Raw genomic sequence first — 7,513 nt, forward strand, 5'->3', positions numbered from 1 at the left:
CAACAATTTTTGAGTGAGTTATGGCCCTTTGTTTATTTTTATAATTTACATAGATTTATATAGGGAAAAACTTTGAAAATCTTCTTGTCCAACCGCCACAGTAGCCTAGTGGTAGAGCATCCACTTCGAGTGGAGGAGGTTGTGGGTTCGATCCCCGGCCGCATCATACCAAAGACGTTAAAAATGGTACTAGTAGCTTCCTCGCTGGGCGCTGAGCATTAAGAGGATAGTGCTAGGACTGGTCAGCCCTGTGTCAGTATAATGTGACTGGGTGGGGTATCATGCCACGTGTCTACGGCATGATATTCCAGTGAGGCAGCACTATAAAGTTGGGCATTGTGCTCACTGCTACAAGTAGACACCATCGTTTATATTACTTGAAAAATTGTTGAAAAAGACATTAAACCCGAACACAAACACACATACTTTCAAATTTCTCAAGTTATAGCCTTCAAATTTGGACCACTTGCATAGGTTTGTTTACTGAAATAAACTTTGACCTTGACATTGACCTGGTGACCTACTTTCACATTTTTGAAGGTACAGGCTTCAAATTCGGACCACATGCATAGTTTTGTGTTCCGAAATGAAATTTGACCTTGATTTTGACCTAGTGGCCTACTATCACATTTCTAAAGCTACAGCCTTCAGATATGGACCACATGCATAGTTTTTGTGTACCGAAATGAACTTTTACCTTGAGATTGACCCAGTGACCTACTTTCACATTTCTGTAGCTACATCCTTCAAATTTGTACCACATGCATAGGTTTGTGGACTGAAATAAACTTTGACCCTGACATTGACCTAGTGATCTACTTTCACATTTATGAAGATACAGGCTTCAAATTTGGACCATATGCATAGTTTTGTGTTCCGAAATGAAATTTGACCTTGATTTTGACGTAGGGACCTTCTTTCACATTTCTCAAGCTACAACCTTCAAATTTGGACCACATGCATAGTTTTGTGTACCAAAGTGAACTTTGACCTTGATTTTGACCTTGAGGTAGTCTTGAAATTTGGAACATCCAAAAATGGCTCAATGGTGGGCGCCAAGATCACTCTGTGATCTCTTGTTACTTCAATCAACTCCTTTTCATGAATTGTCTTTAGCATCATTGCATGGACCTTTCAGTTTTGTTCAAATGGTTCTGCTTTGCCCCTCTTAGGGACTACACAACTATAAATAGAAAAAACATTTAAACAAAAACTTCTCACGAAAGACTTGATACATTTTTAGCTGCGTGACCTTTCTTGGTTAAAGTTTTTCGGCAACCTTTGTTTTTCTGTCATAACTTTGTTACTTTTGCTTATATCTTACTGTCACTTCACATAAACATTGTTCAGCATACAACAAAGTATGTACAGGGGCTAGGCCCATTATACATAAGGTCAAGGTCTTTAAGGTGTTATACTTAGGTTATTTTTAAGGTTAAAGTTTTTCGGCAACCTTTGTTTTTCTGTCATATCTTTATTACTGTTGCTTATATCTAACTGTAACTTCACATAAATATTGTCCAGAATACAAACAAAGTATGTGCAGGGGCTGGGCCCATTATACCCAAGGTCAAGGTCACAAAGGTGTTATACTTTGGTTATTTTTAAAGTTAAAGTTTTTCCGCAACCTTTGTTTTTCTGTCATATCTTTGTTACTATTGCTTGTATCTTACTGTGTAAGTTCACATAAACATTGTCTATCATACAGACAAAGTATGTGCAGGGGCTGGGCCGTAATACCCAAGGTCAAGGTCACAAAGGTGTTATACTTGAGGTTATTTTTAGCCCACCATTATCAGATGGTGTGCTATTCAGATCACTCTGCATCCGTTGTCGGTCTGTCCGTCTGTTAACAATTTCTCGTTATCGCATCTCCTCAGAAACTACTGGGGGGATTTTGACCAAACTTTGTCAGAATGATGTATTGGTACCCTAGTTGTGTCACCCTGAAAATCAGACTGGTTCAACAATTTTTAAGTGAGTTATGGCCCTTTGTTTACTTTATAATTTACATAGATTTATATAGGGAAAAATTTTGAAACACTTCTTGTCCAAAACCACAGGGCCTAGGCCTTTGATATTTTGTATATGACATCATCTAGTGGTCCTCTATTAAGATTGTTCAAATTATTTCCCTAGGGTCAAATATGACCCCATCCTGGGGGTCACATGGTTTACATAGACTTATATAGGGAAAAACTTTGAAAATCTTCTTGTGCAAACCACAAAGCCTAGAGCTTTGATATTTGTAATGTAGCATCATCTAGTGGTTCTCTACCAAGTTTGTTCAAATTATCCCCCTAGGGTCAAATATGGCCCCTCCCCGGGGGTCACATGGTTCATATAGACTTATATAGGGAAAAACTTTTAAAATCTTCTTGTCAATAACCTACAACATTCAAATTTGGACCACATGTATAGTTTTGAGTGGCAAGATGAACCTTGACATGAGTTGACCTTGATCTTGACCTAGTGACCTACTTTCACATTTCTGTAGCTTCAGCCTTCAAATTTGGACCACATTCGTAGGTTTGTGTACCGAAACAAACCCTGACTGACCTAGTGACCTACTTTCACATTTTTGAAGGTACAGGCTTCAAATTTGGACCACATGCATAGTTTTGTGTTCCGAAATGAAATTTGACCTTGATTTTGACCTAGTGACCCACTTTTACATTTCTCAAACTACAGCCTTCAAATTTTGACCATATGCATAGTTTTGTGTACTGAAATGAACTTTGACCTTGAGATTGACCTAGTGACCTACTTTCACATTTCTGAAGGTACATGATTCAAATTTGGACCACTTGGATAGTTTTGTGTTCTGAATTGAAATTTGACCTTGATTTTTACCTAGTACCTACTTTCACATTTCTCAAGCTACAGCCGTCAAATTTGAAGCACATGCATAGTCTTGTGTACCAAAATGAACTTTGACTTTGAAATTGATCTAGTGACCTACTTTCACATTTCTCACGCTACAGCTTTCAAATTTGGACCACATGCATGAACCACTTGCACAGTTTTGTGTACTGAAATGAACTTTGCCCTTGATTTTGACATTGAGCTAGGCTTGAAATTTGGAACATTCAAAAATGGTTCAATGGTGGGCACCAAGATCACTCTGTGATCTCTTGTTATTATTTGTTATTATGCCCCCCTTCGAAGAAGGAGGGGTATATTGTTTTGCAGATGTCGGTCAGTCGGAATATAGAACAATCCGTTTCCGGATGATAACTCAAGAACGCTTAGGCCTAGGATCATGTAAATTGATAGGGAGGTTGGTCATCACCAGCAGATGACCCCTATTAATGTTGAGGTCTGTATGTCAAAGGTCAAGGTCACAGTGACCCTGAACAGTTAAACGGTTTCCGGATGATAACTCAATAACATCAGGGCTTAGGATCATGAAAGTTGATAGGGAGGTTGGTCTTGACCAGCAGATGACCCCTATTGATTTTGAGGTCAGTATGTTAAAGGTCAGGGTCACAGTGACCCTGAACAGTAAAAGGTTTCAGGATGATAACTCAAGAACGCTTAGGCCTAGGGTCATGAAAGTCGAAAGGGAGGTTGGTCATGACCAGCAGATGACCCTTTTTGATTTTGAGATCAGTATGTCAAAGGTCAAGGACACAGTGACCAGGAACAGGAAAATGGTTTTCAGGCAATAACTCAAGAACGCTTGGGCCTAGTATCAGGAAAATTGATAGTGAGGTTGGTCATGACCAGCAGATGACCCCTATTGATTTTGAGGACATTAGGTCAAAGGTCAAGGTCACATTGGCCAGGAACAGTTAAACGGTTTCTTATCTTTTTGTCCAAAACCACAGGGCCTAGGGCTTTGGTATTTGGTATGTAGCAAAATCTAGTGGTCCTCTACCAAGACTGTTCAGGTTATTTCCCTGGGGTCAAATATGGCACCATCCCGGGGGTCACATGGTTTATATAGAATTATATAGGAAAAAACTTTGAAAAATCTCTTGTCCAAAATCACATGGCCTAGGGCTTTGATATTTTGTATATGACATCATCTAGTGGTTCTCTACTAAGATTATTCAAATTATTCCCCTAGGGTCAAATATGGCCCCGCCCTGGGGGTCACATGGTTTATATAGACTTATATAGGGAAATACTTTGAAAATCTTCTTGACCAAACCACAAAGACTAGGGCTTTGATATTTGTAATGTAGCATCACCTAGTGGTTCTCTACCAAGTTTGTTTAAATTATCCCTCTAGGGTCAAATATGGCCCCGCCCTGGGGGTCACATGGTTCATAAAGACTTATATAGGGAAAAACTTAGAATCTTCATGTCCATAACCTACATCATTCAAATTTTGACCACATGTATAGTTTTGAGTGGCAAGATGAAGCTTGACATGAGTTGACCTTGATCTTGACCTAGTGACCTACTTTCACATTTCCGTAGCTACAGCCTTCAAATTTGGACCACATGCATAGGTTTGTGTACCAAAACAAACTTTGACCTTGTTATTGACCTAGTGACCTACTTTCACTTTTTTTGAAGCTACATACTTCAAATTTGGACCACTTGCTTAGTTTTGTGTTCCAAAATAAAATATGACCTTGATTTTGACCTAGTGACCTTTTTTCACATTTCTCAAGCTCTTGATTTTGACCTAGTGACCTACTTTCACATTTCTCAAGCTACAGCCTTCAAATTTGAACCACATGCATAGTTTCGTGTACCGAAATGAACTTTGATCTTGAGATTGACCTAGTGACCTACTTTCACATTTCTGAAGGTACAGGCTTCAAATTTGGACCACATGCATAGTTTTGTGTACCAAAATGAACTTTGATCTTGAGATTGACCTAGTGACCTACTTTCACATTTCTGAAGCTACAGCTTCAAATTTTGACCGCATGCATATTTTTGTGTTCTGAATTGAATTTTGACCTTGATTTTTACCTATTACCTACTTTCACTTTTCTCAAGCTACAGCCTCCAAATTTGAAGCACATGCATAGTTCTGTCTACCGAAATAAACTTGGACCTTGAAATTGATCTAGTGACCTACTTTCACCTTTCTCAAGCCACAGCTTTCAAATTTGGACCACATGCACAGTGTTTTGTCCGATATGAAATTTGACCTTGATTTTGACCTTGAGCTAGTCTTGAAATTTGGAACATTCAAAAATGGCTCAGTGGTGGGCGCCAAGATCACTCTGTGATCTCTTAATAGGTTAAAGGTCAAGGTCAGATTGAACCAGAACGGTAAACATTTGTTTACAGTGAGCATATAATTTCTGTTCCTTGTGCAATTACTGATTGCATCAAGGGGACATTTCGTGTTCGACGAGCTCTTGTTTTTCTGTCATATCTTTGTTACTATTGCTTATATCTTACTGTAAGTTCACATAAACATTTTCCAGTATACAAACAAAATATGTGCAGGGGCTGGGCCAATTATACCCAAGGTCAAGGTCGCAAAGTTTTTATACTTGGAATTATTTTCATGTTAGATTTTTTGCGAAAGCTTCGTTTATAGACATATCTTTGGTATTTAAAAGATAATGACTTGAAATTAAAAATATTTATTTGTAATCATCAACTACATGTGTGGTTACAATCCCCATAACTCTAATTGTATTTTTTGACAGAATTAAGCCCCTTTCATACTTAAAGCTTTTTGGAAAACTTCGCTCTCTTGTTATAACTTTAGTACAATATAAGATAAAGACTTGAAACTTAAAGTGTATCTTTATCATCATCATCTGCATGTGTGGTAACAATCCCTATAACTCTGATTTGTAATTTTGACCAAATTATGCCCCTTTCATACTTAAATTTTTTCTGGACATCACTTTGGTACTATATAAGATAATGATTTGAAACTCAAAATATATCTTTACCATCATCATCTGCATGTGTGGTAACAATCCCAATAACTCTAATTTGACAGAATTATGCCCCTTGGAGTATCTTCCTTTTAAAGTAGAGGTCTCTTATTGAGACATATGTTCATTTTACTGTCAGAACGCCGAATAGTGGAGCGCGCTGTCTTATGGACAGCTGTTGTCTTAAACATTGTTAATAGCATCCTTGTATGGTCCTCTCTCAGTTTTGGTTCCACTTTTGCCCCTTTTAAAAATAGTTAATCCTTAAAATTACCTTTTCTCTTGAACTTGGCGATGGATCTTCATCAAACCTAGTCTGAAGCTCTGTATGGTCTTCTCTCAGCTTTGTTTAAATGGCCAGCTTTGCCCCTTTCAGGTGAAAAATATAAAATCTTTAAAACCACACCTCATTAACCTCTTCAATTGAAAATTTGCCTGCTCAATGAGAAGAGTATTTTGAAAGGCAAAAGCAATTTGCTGTAATGAGCATATGAGCCGTGCCATGAGAAAACCAACATAGTGGCTTTGCGCATCCGCGCAGTCTGGTCAGGATCCATGCTGTTCGCTTTCAAAGCCTATTGCAATTAGAGAAACTGTTAGCGAACAGCATGGATCCTGACCAGACTGCGCGGATGCGCAGGCTGGTCCGGATCCATGCTGGTTGCAAACCCACTATGTTGGTTTTCTCATGGCACGGCTCATATGTATGTGAATAGGGCCTCCATGACTGGGTGGTTAAGGTTGCTGACTTCAAATCACTTGCCCGTCACTGCTGTGGTTTCGAAACCTCGCTAGGGGTGTAGAATTCTTTAGTGTGAGGAAGTCTGCTTACTAAAGGTCTTTAGTTCCACCCAGGTGCCCGCTCATATCTGAAATAATGTGTGAAGTAGCACCTGAGAATCATGAAAGTAGCCAAATGACCAAAAACTGTATCGGCGTGGCGTTAAACCCTGCAAAAATACGTCTGTGAGCTTTTGTCTACGCAACTCGTGCTGGGGCGATGATGCGTATGTGAGCGTGTATAGAAACCAACGGCAAAGTGATGATGTTTTTGGGCTTTTTTCTAAATACAAATTTAACTCATTGAGACTGACATGTTTATGAGTTTATTAAACATGGATGAGTCGACCGTGTTTCTGAAGACGGAGGGTGTTAAGCAATACGCGGCGAGCCTTCCTGTACGTTGACATTTTTTATTTGCAAATAATACTGAAATAGTGCTGTTCAAGTGCAACTTCAAACTTCTAACCTCGTGCAACTTTGAAAACAGTTACTACAGAGAACTGCTTCTTTGAACCTGACTTTAAAAGTTAAAAAGTTAGTCTATGTTCCTATAAAACTCTTAATGCGCATATCACAGAATGATGTCCTCTACATAAATTGAATAGACTACAAATAGATATTCTGTAAGGTCTTTATTTATATCCGTCTATTTACTAATAATTTTAATACTTAATCCCACATACATCTAACTTTTGTTGTATATTAAATGATGTATTATTATGTATTTAAGGTTGTATATTAAATGATGTATTATTATGTATTTAAGGTCATTAAAATTCTAGCTTGATTCGAATTTCCCCTCGATACCAACGGAGAAACTATTTCGGCTATAATAATTTCAAATCAGAGTTTAAGTCAGACGGCATATT

Source organism: Mercenaria mercenaria, chromosome 2, assembly GCF_021730395.1.
Source record: "Mercenaria mercenaria strain notata chromosome 2, MADL_Memer_1, whole genome shotgun sequence".
NCBI lineage: Eukaryota > Metazoa > Mollusca > Bivalvia > Venerida > Veneridae > Mercenaria > Mercenaria mercenaria.